The 13,791-nt window shown below is 41.5% G+C and overlaps 1 protein-coding gene across 13 annotated transcripts in view; it reads left to right on the top strand.

Annotated features, from left to right (window-relative positions):
• celf4 (CUGBP, Elav-like family member 4) overlaps positions 1-13,791 on the top strand; it is an 88,337-nt gene that overhangs the window by 22,185 nt on the left and 52,361 nt on the right. The window lies entirely within an intron of this gene.

Below are 13,791 nucleotides of genomic sequence, written 5' to 3' on the forward strand. Positions count from 1 at the left end.
TATACACCACACTTCTTTCTCTTAAAGATCTTTTTTTTCATCTGCCCCCCCACCAGCCTCCTTTCACTGCCTCCATCTCTCTTCACTTTGACAGTCGCACATACACAAACCCATAGGGATAAACCACACGGCATCACATCATAGGCATACTATTTATAGTCCTTTCTCCAGTTTGTGTAAATGAGTGTGTGTCTGTGCGTGTGCATGCACCCATGTGTGTGGGCAAGTGTGTAGAGAGATAGACAGAGAGAAGGAGAGAGGAATGAAAATCTGGTAGATGTAGACTCTTTCTACATTTATGTGCACACTCTGCATTATGTCCCAGACTGGCAGCGAAACAGGAGTGCATTGTGAATGCATATCAAGAGAGCACATCTTTTACGACAGATGTCCGTCCACGTGCTGCGGCCGCTGCTGTTCACATGCACATGCAGCTGGAAGCAAAACATGCGCGTCTGAATGCTCGACTTCTATTTTTGCATGACAGGACGAGGAAGTTTTCACTTTGTCACAGAGAAGAAGCAGATTTTCAGTTTGTAGTAGTGTGTGCATGCGAGTCTGAGGGTTTTATCAGCAATGTGAGCTCTTCCTTTGGTGCACACATGATTTTATGATTACATATGTGTGTTGTGTGTGTGCATGTGTCTGTCTCTGTCACACGCTTTGATTAGTACGTGCATGCTCCCCGATGCCTGCGTGTGAGCGTGAACATGGATGCGTAGCACGCATTAGCTACGCATATGTGTGCGTGTGTGTGCGTCTTAGGAAGTTTTGATGCGTTTCTGTCAGGCCTGGCTCGGTTTGCTCTGTTCGTTTTTAATGACGCCTCCAGGGAAGCTGACAGTCGCCGTGTTGAGCGCACAGCCTTTGATGTGAGTGATTATGACATCACAGACGTGCAGTCAAGAAGAGCGGAGGAGTGGGGATCCGTGCTCTCAGTCTTTTTTTCTTTTTTTTTACTTCCCAGTGGCATATTATTCAGAAAGAAAGAGGGAGGGAGAGACAGAGACACGAGGAGAGAGAGGAGGAGAGATTAAATATTTGGCCAAAACCAGAATGCGATTTTGTGTTCACACAAAGTGTGCTGCCGATTGATGTTTTTGCCTTTGTTGCTATTGTTTGACACAGACCAGAATATGTGGTTCACAAAAACATTTTTTGAGGATTCTGCCTTTCCATCTTGAAGGGACTATGTTTGGCTTCACATGCTACATAGAAATGCATCACCAGCAAATTACTGTAACCAGTAGCTTGTAATTAATATTGTTTTTAGAAGGAAGATGCCAATTAGAGATGCCTTTGGCAGTTTAGGACAGTCTGAGGTCTGTGTTTGACCTATGGCGAGAGCTAGATAAACACAGGCAGGCTATAGGACAGACCTAGATGCTCAACAAACCCTGAAGCAGAGAATTCAGACAGGCAGACCAGGAGACTGTCTTTTGTTGCTGGTGAAGGTAAATCCAGCAAAACAGAATAAATGAGTTCATTAGAAATAGAGCGAGGACTTGGCCCTGGGAAAGGCAGTGGGACGTTTTATGGCGCACGGCTACACCCTCTTACTTCCATTCCTTCATTCAGTGTTGTTTTTTTTTCCTACCTACCTTCTTCACTCGCTCTCCTTCTATCCTCTATCAATCCCCCCACTCACAGGCCAACACAACCAAAACCCGGCAAATGAAATCTCCTTTCTACCCTGTTAAAGCCTCTTTCCCCTTCACTTTGTGTCCTGATGCGCTTTTTTCCGTCAAAGTTGCTCCCCAGCTCTTACATTTAAAAAGTTTTCTGCCGTCCTTTTTTTTTTTTCTTTCCCTGCTGCCAGGTGAGCTGAGAGAAGAGGGGATTTGGCTTCCTAGTGGAAATGCCCTGTAAGCATGGCTGTAGGCTGTTGGTGTAGCTCAGACAAAGTACTAAGGGATGCCTGATGTGAATGTGCACGCACGCATGAGCATAAGCATGTGCGCGCAACCGAGCGGGCACAGTGTCAGGACAGACTTTGGGTAAACAAGTGACAAGCAGAAATACTGATGTTAAAGTGACGCTGACATTGTACTACTGGTGATAGATGACAAATTGTTTTCACATTGCTCATTCCATTATAGCACTACAAACTACAGGTACACAGGATTATGCTGATGGAGAATATGTGTCTGCTAGCGTAATTAAATCAGCTCTACTGACAAGTGACACAGAAGCCAGCACTGCTGAACATTCAAAATATTCAAGACATGGATCCAGTATTGGAATGATGAACCAACGCAGTGCAAAGGGAGCAAAGTCAGCAAGTAAAGAGTGAAAGACTCTCTTGAAGCGTGGATGCATCACTGAACAGTCAATAGGTCATGGAGCAAGAAATGACTGTTATTGATTATTGTGTTGTATATAATATTCTTATTTTTGGTTCAAAAAGCAAACGCTTTGGTAAAAAGTGTATCAGTTTGCTTTTGATGTTCAAACTTGATTGAGCAATCAGTTAAATTGAATATTTTTTTGTTGACATTCAACTACAAAGTGTGTATTTTGCAGGTACTTTAAGCATTGTTTTAGGCATGAGTACCACAGTGTGTGGGTCTGCTGTGTCAGAATTTTATTAATCAACACCATGAGAAAAATGCTGATCTCCACGTGAAAAAGCAGGCCATCTGCAGCAGTTTAGCGTTACGGTAAGCTTTCACAGTTACCATAGATGCAAACGTACCATGTAATTATGGCTGTTCCAGATTTTGACTATTCTTGTTCAATATGGCTACATTTCCAACATAATGGGAAATATGCCTGTGAAAAAGATTTTCCCTTTTTTGAGGTAAACAGACAACAAGCACATAAATGGACAGAACAAAAAAAATGGGGCGCGTCCCAAACGCCAGGCCCTGACTGCCACAGTTGTGATCCTGCGCTCCAGTTTCAGACTGGTACTATGGCAAGAAACATTAAAAAGCTCCTGTATTGATTCTGGCAAAAAAAGAACCCTCACGAGTGGGAAGATGTATTCTTGTGTGCGTACGTGCATGTGGGTGTGCATTTACGTGTGGGTCACGGGGTGGAGCTGCAGCGCTAGCACTAGCACATGTGCTCATGAAACACTGCACAAAGACTCGCCAGCAGATTCTGGGAAACATAAAAACACTAACACCCTCAACACACGCAGAAAAGACATACATACATATATATATATATATATATATATATATATATATATATATATATATATATATATATATATATATATATACACATATATATATATATATATATATATATATATATATATATATATATATATATATATATATATATATATATATATATATATATATATATATATATACATATATATATATATATATATATATATATATATAGATATAGATATATATATATATATATATATATATATATATATATATAGATATATATGGGCCGGTGCACTACCAAGTGCCCCCCACACAGGGCACAGAGGGACCTCGCACTCCTGCATACATAGCGCTGAGCTCCAAGTTAGAAAATAATGCATACAAATACACACAAACAGGTACAAAACACACCACTGATACCCACGACACATGCACTCACACTCCAAACACTTCTCTTGTAACTGCAATACAACACCCCTCGTAAGCACTTCCATTCAAAAACATGATACTCCGATACACACAGAAAGACAGAGAGAGCGAAAGAAATAGGGAGAAAGTAAAAGAGAGAGAGAGAGCAAGAGAGAAAGAGAAATACGGCGTCGATTGACTCTCACTGTAATAGTGAGCCAGATGAGAAAATATAGAACACTGTGAATCAATGCGTCATTTCAGAGTGCTTTCACACACACACACGCACACACACAAACACACACATAAACACACAGAGTTTTCAGCCCAGGGGCAAACAAACAACAGAAAACACAGGAAAGCAAATGAATAGCAGGATGGAGGAAAGAGGAAGGGGTGGATGATGGCAGATTGGAAAGAGTGGGTGGATGGAGGGAGTGAAAGGAGAGGTATAGTCGAGGTGCCTCCATACCGAATGATTTGTGTCTGTTTCTTTTTCAAACCACCCCCCACCACCACCCCCGCTTTCAGTCCTTGCTCTCAGTCGAGATAATGCCAAGGCAAAAAAAAAAAAAAAAAAATCCATGCCATTGATTGGCTCCTGCGACCCAGTTTCATGGCAGCTTTTTCTCAATAAGTTGCCCTCATTGGTCAATAACTGCCAAGCTCCCCAGGTGACATGGGTGAAGAGGTGTTTGGATGGCGGGGTTTTTGGTGGTGCTCAGTTATGATTTGTGTACAAGTACTGTAGTTCAGTCCTTCTTGTAGATTTAGATTTATGGCTCAGCGTGCGGGAGGCATAGCTACACGTCCACATGAATAATGCCACAGACCCTGGAGCTAAAATATCCCCGCTCTCTCCCCAAGCTATCACCTCATCAACTATCCTAATCACCCCTATCCAAAAGAAAACCATTTGCCCCATAAGGTGCTCCATTTAATGAATGCACAGTCATTGAAAGAATGCCGGGGTGATGCACAAGCAAGTTTTAGCTTAAAACGACTTCTCCTCACACACACACACACACACACACACACACACACACACACACACACACACACACACACACACACACACACACATACATAGAGATTTTTGTCAACTCATAGACATAATGAGCAACTTATTTCAGTCTCGCATTGCCTAAGAAGAAAAAGAAAATAGCAGCATGCATTGGCAGTAGTCTGGGTGAAGAAACAGTAGACTGTACACAGCGTCCACACCGGAGCAAAGCTTTTAAGTGAGGCGGTAGGCAGCCTGAATCTGGCAGGTCATAAGCCTGCAATAAAAATTTAAATGAGTCTCCCCAAACAGACAGTAGAAAAGCAGAAAGACTTTCTGTAAATAGTGTTTGTAACAAATTCAGAGGTAAACACAGATTTCAGTTTGTTGAAAAACCCATCACGGTTCATTAATTTTGTAAGTTTTTATTTCTAACAATTTACGTTTTAGAGGTGCTATAGTTTGTTTTTTATGCTCTGTGGCTTTTTGTTCTTTGGATTAGACTCTCAGTTTCAGTCTTGATGCTTCAGCATACAATAATATTTAGGACAATAGCGTGGGTCGAACTTTTTGGCAGTAGCTTGGGATCGGCGCCTTCTGTCATTCAATAGAGCAATGACCCGAAGCCAGGGCCAAAAAGACATTGTTCATGGCTTGTTGTGGAAAAACATAACTGCTAAACTCCATAAATGTCTTTGGGATGAACTGAAATAGTCACTGTTCGCCAGGCCTTATCACCCAAACACCAGTAACGATAATGTTCCTGTGGCGAAACAGGCCCATATTCCTGCAGCCGGGTTCCCAGCTCTACCTCCACTGAAGAATGGCGGCTAACAGAGCAGCAGAATAATGTCATTGGTTTTGGTTTTGATTGATTAACTGATTGATTTGTGCCCTGAACTACATGGCGCTAAGTCCATACGGGCTTAAGCTGCCACTACTGTATAAGCCAATCCAACCAAAGTGCTTGACGGACAGTTGAGCAGCATCTAAAAACCCTTCACCCCAGATCTTCCCAACAACTTTGCAAAGCCGACAGTCTCACATTCATATCCATGTCATTGCTGTGGGTGAGAAAGACAAGGCTGCACCTCTCTCCTGCCTTCTAGTTTCAATTTTTAATCTTCCTCACCTTTAAAGTGTCCGCTATTCTTCTGGCAGTTAGGTTGTTACGAACAGGGTGGGACGTCATTTCAGCTTTTTTTGAGCCCTACACCTGCCGCAAGCAAAATCTAGCATATAACCATAAACTGAAGTGAACTTTTTTTTTTTTTTTAATATGGTTGTGGTGTTTGGTTGTCCACATACTTTTGGCTTATATAGGATGGCTTTGGCTGAACCCCTTTAAGGAGTAAAGCATGAATGGTGCCATAATTGCAACAAAGATCATTACATGCCTACACACCATCTTTTGTCATATAAAGTCTGAATGGTCCCATTATCATTGGGCTCCGGGCCTGATGTTACAACCTCCCATTGCCAAGTGGAGTTTGAGCAGATTGTACAAATGAGAAAAATTTATCTGTCTCGAGGCAGTAGTTCACTGTAGTCCAATAAGCCAACTAATTTCAGAGGTGGTGCATGCTACCTGCTGGGTCAATAGACTGATGATCCATATGTGAAATTATGCACTTTTTCTTTCCTTTTTAATTTTTTTTTTTTTTTACTACTGAGCCATACTGCAGCACATGTAGCATTATATTGCTAATCCAGTTTGGGTTTTCGCCAGTGTAACTGTTCCAGTCAGCCCATTGCCAATCATCATCGTGACATGTGTTGACTCAAGTTTGTTGCCGTATGAATCATTATTCTAATTACAGATTACTCTCATAAGAAAGATTACTACGGTGCTGCTCGCAGGAAAAGATGAGGAAGACAAAGAAAGACCTCAGCCAAGAGCAGCTTTAAAAACCGTGATATGCTCTCCAACGAAATGGCTTGAACTGTCTGAGCGATTCTAAACACCTTTAAGAGTTACCATTATTTACACTAAAAGCATGTCCCCCACTTCAGAAATTTTAGAAGTGGCATGCTCTTTTTTTCCAGCATCTCAGTCTATAGCTGGCTCAAGCTCCTGTCACAGTCTGAAATCATCTTGTCTTTTCCTCGAGTTTGTATTGATCCGCGAAAGCACGGTCTTAAAGCGCACCAATGAGTCTTCGTCCTCAACAGCCTGCTCCACTGAGCATTTACAAGTGCTAATGTCACAACTGGCATTTTCAGGCTGTTCCTTGCACTCACCAAAGTGAAAAGAGGTTTTTTAAAAAAAATATCCAGCTGCAGTTTATTCACTTTTAAAATCTTGAGAGAAAAAAGAAAACACTCTGTGATGCCCACGTTACTGTTCAGAGAAATCACACATCCAATTCTTGCTTGATTGGAGTTGTTTTGTAAACCCTCAAAGCCATGAACTTGCTTACAGATACAAAGCTGGCAGTAACTATGACTGTCGCTGGGGAGAGGACAGAAGTGGAGGCTGCTGCAGCTGGAGCTATTCAAAAAAAAAAAAAGCTGTAATAGCATCCTAACCAGTGTGCGCCTTGGCTTCAGCGCTGGGTGTGCATATAGTTCACAGATTTAAGTGTCTCCATAAGCTGGTTGTGATAGTCATTCTGCCATTGTCATAGTTTTACCTCCTGCTGCTGCTGCTGTATTGAGTTCGCCTGACTCCAGCTGCTTTGAAATTTCCTGCCAGGACAGGGACTTCTTTTTTTCCCCGAATAGCTGTATGTCACACTGCTATATCTATTTGTCTTTTTCATGCTCTCAAGCCTCCTCACGCATACAGTACAATGTGTCTTTCCACACCAGCAAGTGCTGTGTTGTCTGATTTTTTTATTGTGGCTTGTTCAGGTAATTTACCATGCGCATTAAATGTTGAAGAACAGTGGAAAGATAACTGGAAACAATAAAATGCAATAAATCAGTCACGCCTACAATATAATTTATCTATTAAAGTGGTGTTTTATTGATCATTGGAGGATATTACAGTTCGGATTGCACACCTATCCTTTCTGTCAAGCACCAGCGACTAGTCTGTCCTACCTCAGTTGTCAATGTGGGGCAGAGCAGATGCTTTTAAACAGCAGCAAACATTTTCATTCAGTGTTCTCTTTTTTTTCCTGAGATTTTACAGCGCTCTTGTAGCTTTTACTGTGAAGCCCACTATGCTCTGCATCTTTTTATCAGCCCTTTCTGCTAATCAGCGCTTTCCCCTTTTTTTTTTCCTCAAGCGGACCAACTGCTGTTATAAAATGAAAGCTTACTGAGCTTAATTGTCTTTAAGTCTTTCTATTTTATTAGAAGTCTCGCAATGAACATTAGTCTTGACTCGTTCTCCAAAATGGCTTTATAGAATTTTTGGAATAAAGTTGTTCGAGTGTTTAAAAATTGATGCTAAGTTGCATTCTAGATTCGATTTCTTCAGTATTTTACAGTGAACGAGATAGCCAATAAATAATTTCACTGTGATTGCAGTGAAAAAGAAAAGCCCAGTTTGAACAAGGCCTTTTATAATGAAAACATCTAGAAAAAATGCTGCCAGTTCAAAGCCAAGTGCAATCATCATGCACTCCTTCTATCATTGATGTTATCTCTCATAATAACTTCCGAAGCGCTACCAAAGTGAAGCGGAAATATGCAGAAAATAATTAGAAAAGTGTTGGATTGTGGATGGAAACATTGCCCATTGGTTTGTTACTCGCACTGACTACAGTACTAAAAGTTTTTAATACTAGGAGCCAGTGGTACCACGCTGCAATATTAATGTTGTTTTCTACTTAGAAAAGTTTTTATGAAGCATAAAGTAACCACACAGATTTCACAAAGGGGGCTTTACCCTTCTGTAAATACCATTCTCATGCTCAGTGGTAATGTGCAAAGGAAAAAACAAAACCCATTTTATTCCGTGACCTTCACCACCTCACCTCCGCTGTAGCCGTTGGAATATATAATGTGGCAATTTCACTTTCTTCGTTTGGCCCGTATCCTCTGATACGTTCCGCAGAGTGCGAAGTGGCACTCGGAAATCTTATTCCCAACTCCGCTGAAGCAGCTGGTGAGCTGGTGGCCGGCAGATGTGATAATGACACAACGCACCAGCTGAGATGGCATAGCGGGCCACGACTCAGGCAGCTTTTAATAATTGATGGCAGCCAAGGCCCCGGATTGGCCAGTAATTGCATTACAGGTCACTTCTCAATAGCAATTTGTGAAAGTTGTGGTGATGTGTGCCGGGTGGCGATCAATAGGCACTGTCCAGAGAGGCAGACCCCCTCCTTCTCTCGCTCGCTCTCTCTCTTATGCTTTCTATCTTTCTGTGTCTATGAAGGTTGGATGTCTAGTGAAAATATTTTCTTCCGGTGCTCAGTGCAGCAACACGGTGAGGATTCATTCACTTAGCATCAAAACACTGACAATAATTTAAGACCCGCGAGCACCTGTTAAGCACATTAACCCCTTCCAACACTTTTTAAATAAAACATGTGCAGTACAAGCTTCCTGCCATTTCCAGGTAGCCTAATGTTGTTTCGCAATGCTGGAGCCCAGCCCGTTAAAACAGTTGCATGCCTTCAATTCAATCAGACAGAACTGCTATTTTATTTGAGCTTCATGTTTCAGTCTGATCGTGTTCACATGAGCCATTTTCTGTTTGGTAGGGGCAGATTATTATTATGTCTTTTGTAACTCTATATGAACGGCAGCAGCAGCTGGCGTGAAGAGCGACAGCAACTTTTTTGTGAGCAGCATGGCAGCAGGCAATCTGATATGTGTTTACATGAGCATGAGTGCACAGAGATTATTTCTGGAAATGTGCTAAAATAAGATCTGTTTGCATTTTAAGATACCTGTTCTTAAATGAAAATGTATGTGTTATTTTAGCCTGATAGCTTAATTAATAATATTTACTGGATATATTTTGTGAGCGTAGCAACTTTATCAAGTTGGCTGCCAAAGTAGCTTTGAGTTTATTTTTAGTATTTTGGAGTTTTAAACATACAGCCAACATTTCTGCCCCACTGCTTTACGCAAGTGCCATACCTCATCACTGGAGGTCCCTATACGTTAGCAATATATGGCACACTTGCCTGAAACACAACCGAGTGAATTGAAGCCTCAGGTTCCCAACGTCGAAACAGAACAAGAGCTCAGATTTACCCACTGCACGGTGCTTTACTATCCAGCCTGCAGTGCAGGCTGTGAGCCTTGTGGCCCCCTCTGGCTCTCTGGCTGCACTCATTCTCATGGAAGTTATTTACTGTTCTAGCCGTTCTTTTTCTTTCTTTTTTTTCTTCTCCCATTGTTGATGTCTCACCCGCTTTGACATGTAAACTATCAGTGTGTCATTTGGCTGCATCTGGTGTTCATTCTTTTCTCTCTCTGTATCTGCCTCGCTCTCTCCCTCTTCTCCTCCTCCTGCTCCCCTCTGCTGTGGGATGGAGAGGAGGAGGAGGAGAAGAGAGAAGAGTGGAGGAGACAGTAGATTTTGCATGCTCTAAATACAGCCTCTACGTGTGTGGGGTGCAGTCATCAAAGGAGAGAAGGGACAGGGGATGGTTCACTTCTTTTGTGGTGATGTGTGCTTGCGTGTCTGTGTGTGCGACTGTTTGCTTATGCAACTAAGTGTGCATTAATTCAAGCAAACATCAAAAATGCTCCCTCATCCATCTCTCTGTTTTAACTCTTCTCCTCCTTCTCGCTCCCCGCCTGCCTGCATCGCTCTCTGTAATGCTCATTTTAGCATCATTTTGTCCGCATTGCCTTTTTTTGTTTGTTTGTTTTTGTCGTTAGGCTCTGCCTTTTGCTTGCCTGTCTGCTTTGGTGTGTCTCACCTCTCTTGCATGTGCTTGGCGGGGTGTGACAGCATTGAGAAGTCACCAAAGAGGTAAATGATGATAGGCCATCCATCATGCTTTATGGACTCTGTATGGTGCTGCCGTGGAGAGTGGCTGCACTGTGCAGTAACTCAGAACACTCTGTCCCTCTATATAACCTGGCAGGGGCTCTGCTGCTTGCCTCGTCTCTCCTGGGTGAGTGTTCATGTGTGTGAGACACAGGAAGAGCGCGGGTCTGACTCACCCACTTAAGCGTTTCTCACTGTGTGTTTGTGATTCAGGATGTGTGTGGACGAGTGAAGGAGGGAATGGAAAGAGTGTTTGTCCACACTGCCAAACCATGGGCAATGAGCTTTCATTATGGTCTGATATGCCACTGCTGGGAGCATCACCTCCAACCAGCAGACACAACAAGGTCTGCATATGTGTGTATGTGTTAGCGAGTGATAGGGAAACAGGCAGAACGACAGTGAGAAAGATACACACAAAGACTGACCTGAGTACAGTTAGATCCAAACATTTTTAGACAATCACACATATTTTCTTGGTAAATGTAGCGTGCTTATATCCACCAACACCCTGGATTATATGTAAAGTAATCAAGATGTAATTAAAGTGCAAATTTTAGGGGTTAGACAAAAGCATTGCACTAACTGATTATCCATGTTTAAATGTAGAGGCCCCAATTTCAGAGCCTAAAAAGTAATTGGACATTAGACAAACATTTCCATGGCCAGGTTAGGGCTGGCCCCTTGTCACTCCATGACAAATTAAGCAAATAAAGTATTTTGAGTTGGTTCCAAGTGTTGAACTTGCATTTGGTAGCTGTTTACTGGAACTCTTAGTATAGGTCCAAAGAGATGTCAACACGAGTGAAGAAGACCATCATTAGGCTGGAAATTGATGATAACCCTATCAGAAAGAGAGAAAAAAACTTTAGGAGTGGGGCCAAATCAACAGTCTGGTCCATACTGAAAAAGAATGAATGCACTGGGCAGCTCAAAAACACCCCAGAAGAGCACAGATGACAGCTAAAAGTGAAAGATTAGAGTTTACTTTCCTAACCAAGGCAACATTTTTGAGGAGGTATGCATATCATTGTCAAAGTCTGTAATCAAGAGACATCTTCATGAACAGAAATAGAGATGCATGTAAAACAAGGTGCAAACCACTTGTTGCACTAAAGAAGGTCAGATTAAATTTTGCCGAAAGAGTCTGCACAGTTCTGGAAAAGAAAGAAATCTTTGGACGGATGAACTCAAGGGTAACGTGAGATAATGAGATGATATGATAGGAAGATAACAGTATGGTGATGCAGAGAAAAAACCCATGATCTGAAGCATGTAACATCATCTGTCAAACGTGATGGAGGCAATGTCATGACATGGACATGTATGGCTTCAAGTGAAACCAAGCCACTACTTTTTATTAAGGATGTGCTAGAAGTGGCCGGATAAATCCTTGACTTTCTCCTCAGCTTCAGCCAAATGCTGCAAAATAGACTGAACAGTGATTCACTGTGGAAATGGATGAAAACCCAAAGCAGAGTGCAAAAACAACCCCTCAGAGTTGGCCACTGAAGGGTTGTTTGATTGCTGATCTCAGTCCAGCGGAGCATGCTTTTCAGTTACTAAAGACTAAAGATAGCTACAAAAAACACCTGGCAAATTATCTCAAGAGAGGAAACAAGCCTTATATCTGAAAAGTATGTTAGTTTGTCCAATTACTTTTTAGCCTCTGAAAGTTCAGTTACAAAACTGTTTGTAAAACTCTTTTCAGATATCACATTTTGATTATTTAATTTAAAAGCTGTTATTAGAGTAGATATAGCTTGCTGTGGCTTACTGTTAGATTATCTAAACTGATATTTGCAAGTAATAATAGAAGATAGAATAATAGTCATAGGACATAGTGCGGCTAACAAATGAAATTATACACAGTTTTGTGTTTTTACTTTACTTCTGTATTACATCTGACCCCCTTTTAACAAATCCCACCCCTTTTTTCTGTAACCATGATTACGGCTCTGAAGGCATGCCCAGGCGATCCATTTGTCAGGCAACATATCACCAATACGAGAGTGGCCACTGGGAACTTCTGGAGATTTCCAGAGGGGGCCATTTAATTTGTCCCAGTCACTAAGCAAATGTACTAATTAAATTTGACAGTCTGCACATTAGTTTATCTGTTCTAAAAGTAGGCTACATGTTCAGCTTTCTACAACACAATAGAAAGAAAGAAAGTGTACTTTATTGATCCCCGTGGGGAAATTCCTCTCTGCATTTAACCCATTCACTCAGTGAAGCAGTGGGCAGCCATTGGGCACCCGGGGAGCAGTGTGTAGGGACTGTACCTTGCTCAGGGGTACCTCAGGGTAGCTGTTCAGGGGAATCGAACCCCCGACCTTCCCATCATGGGGCCACCACTCTACCTACTGAGCTATCCCTGCCCAATAGTCGCTGTACAGTGGATCAGGTGGATTCTACCACCAAAAGAAATACCTCTAAAATACTGAAAGAAGTACAACTGTTGCAAGAATTCCGTAATGAGTTGAAGTTATGTTGTTAATTTGTTTATGTGATTATTTATTTTTGTTTGTTTTATATATGGCCTGTGAAAAACTTGGAACAAATAGGAAAAATAACCAATGCTGCAGTTTCCTTCTGCACCAGTTTTCAAATGTCCACTTGCGTCTATGTGATGTCATCAGAAGGTGAATGTGAGGCTCCATTCAGATGTCTGCATGAAATCTTTGAAACTGTGCACAGTCATAATACCTATGCGTCCTCTATGAGCAATCAAAGTAGAAAAGCAACAACTGTTGGTGTCAGTGATGCCTCTAGTATGCTGGCATTAGTGCGAGCAATGCCTGTGTTTTTCTCAAGACAAATCAAAAATGTCTGCAGTGACAAAAAGACCAGTTAGTCGCAGCTTTTGTTTCTTCATACTAGAAATGTACAAAAAAAATCACAGTGTAGCTTGCACCTTGGTTTTGGGACACCTTAATTTATCTGATAGTAACTGGTTCAGAAAGGGAACAGAACATCTGACATTACATTGTACCAAAGAAGAACACTACGTATCGATCCTTACATCATCATTTTTTACCTGCAACTTAAGAAGATTTTACATTGGAAAAATCCCACATTGTTTTTAATTCTGTGCAAAGACATTGAAGAGTGTCAAATTTTTTACAAGGCTCAGCATCTTAAACATACAGAAACAAGAGATTTGTGCTTCACACTCTTCCATGTAGTTTTACTACAGGAATACAACACTGGCAACAAATTCCAAAACAACAGCTACCACCTCATGTTAGCTTTAGGGAATTTTGGATTTTTCGTTAGGGAGCTACACAAAATACTTCTCCCAACAGACATGAAATATATAAATGTTATTTTTAAAGAAGCGATTG

This window comes from Pelmatolapia mariae, linkage group LG5 (assembly GCF_036321145.2).
Source record: "Pelmatolapia mariae isolate MD_Pm_ZW linkage group LG5, Pm_UMD_F_2, whole genome shotgun sequence".
NCBI classification, from domain to species: Eukaryota; Metazoa; Chordata; class Actinopteri; order Cichliformes; family Cichlidae; genus Pelmatolapia; species Pelmatolapia mariae.